This window comes from Mirounga leonina, unplaced genomic scaffold (genome assembly GCF_011800145.1).
Source record: "Mirounga leonina isolate KUSES-001 unplaced genomic scaffold, KU_Mleo_1.0 Mir_115, whole genome shotgun sequence".
Taxonomy (NCBI): domain Eukaryota; kingdom Metazoa; phylum Chordata; class Mammalia; order Carnivora; family Phocidae; genus Mirounga; species Mirounga leonina.
This window is the reverse complement of record NW_023270268.1, coordinates 16992453-16994456: the sequence shown is the minus strand read 5'-3', so window position 1 is coordinate 16994456 and position 2004 is coordinate 16992453.

The following is a 2004-nucleotide window of genomic DNA, read 5'->3' as shown; positions in this document are numbered from 1 at the left end:
TGGAGACATGGAACTTAGATGTCTCTGAGAGGATCAGCATGAGGCTCAACTGTGGGAGTCGTCTGTGTTTACACTGATCAGAGACACCATGAGATATGTTCACTTCTATAAGAGAAATCGTGCATTAGAAAGAAGACTCAAACGGAGCTTTGGTTAAGGACTTCTTCGGCGAAGAAATCAAAGGAGGACAAGACTGACCATGACAAACCCAGTTGTAAGAAAGATGTGGTATGTGCCACCAGCTCTCACGGTGTCCCGGTGATTTTATTTTAACCATAGATTTTCATTTAAATATATCAATTTTAATAGATGACTTATTGAACTGATTAGGGTAACAGGAAGTCAATTTATATCATGCTGATAGATACAATCAAGAAAAAGAACCAGGATGTGGGTTGAGAGCGAGCAGGTCCCAGTGACTAAAGAAAAATGAAAAGATACCTATGTATCTCAGACTACTACCTAACAAGAAAGGTAAAGAAGAATTGAGCAGCAGATCTTCAATGACACTTCACAAGTTTCTACAAGAATCACAGTGGGTGCAAAATTTTAAAAATATGTCCTGGGGCAAAACTGCTAAACATACCCCCAAAGAGTAGCAGTCCTCTGGGGAGGCAGGGAAGCTGCCTTGGGTTCCTTCTTCGCTGTAGTTTATCTGCCTATCCTTTGCTGCCTCTTACTGTAGTTAACCTTTGAAACGCACAAGTTTGAACTGCATGGGTCCATTTATATGTGCATTTTTTTTGGATAATTGCTGTACAGGACTATAAATGTATTTTCTCTTTCTTATGATTTTTTTTTTTAAGGTTTTATTTATTTGACAGAGAGAGACACAGCGAGAGAGGGAACACAAGCAGGGGGAGTGGGAGAGGGAGAAGCAGGCTTCCTGCGAAGCAGGGAACCCGATGCGGGGCTCGATCCCAGGACCCTGGGATCACAACCTGAGCCGAAGGCAGATGCTTAACAACTGAGCCACCCAGGCGCCCCTCTTATGATTTTCTTAATAACATTTTCTTTCTCTAGCTGACTCTATTGTAAGAATGAATACAGGATACAATACATGTAAGATACAAAATATGTGTTAATTGACTGTTCATGTTATCAGTAAGGCTCTTGGTCAACAGTAGGCGATTAATAGTGAAGTTGTATAGGAATTTTTGACCACATGAGAGGTTGGTGCCCCGGAGCCCTCATGTTGTTGAAGGGTCAACTGTGGATCCCTTTTGGATGCTGTCCTAAGTATAGTAGGGGCAACAAAAAATAGAACAGGGCACGATTGCTGGCATTAAGGGGCTTGCCATCTTGTGTTTTCCGCGGAGTACAGAACAACAAACTGCAGTGTGTTCAAAGTGAAATAAGACGTGAAGAAATGGGCTCGGTTAATCTAGAACACGATTGTTCTTTCTCTTCCTTTCCTTTCTCATCCTCTGCCTATGGAAGTTACCCTGGTCTGCTCTAAGACTTGAAAGAAAAGAACCAGAAAAAATTTCTAATCCTTTTCCATTAAAAAAAAAAAAAAAAAAAAAAAACCAAAACCTTTTCAAAAAAAAAAAAAAAAAAAAAAAAGCAGCTAGCACATAATGATGCAAGGAAACAACAAAACAACAAACAACACAATGTTGCTAACTTGTGTGGCCTTGGGCCTGTGTCTTTTTTTGGGGGGAGGGGCGGTGTCTTAATCTCTCTGACCTTCAGTTTCCTTATCATGAAAATAAGAGCATTAGGTTAGAACAGTAGTTTTCAAATATTTGTTCATTTAAGAATCGGAATTGTTAATAAACCCAATTCACTAGCCTCATCCTAAGCATTTTGATTCAGAATTTCCTGCAAGAGGCCCAGGAATCTGCATTTTAAGCAAACCCCACAGATGGTGTGATACGGTCCATGCTCTGGGGAACACTGCCTGAAATAGCCTGAAAAATCCTGAGTGATCCTACCCGAATGATACTCTGTGTGAGGCATCACCATTACAAAAGGGAACTAGTAGAAATACTAGATACACAT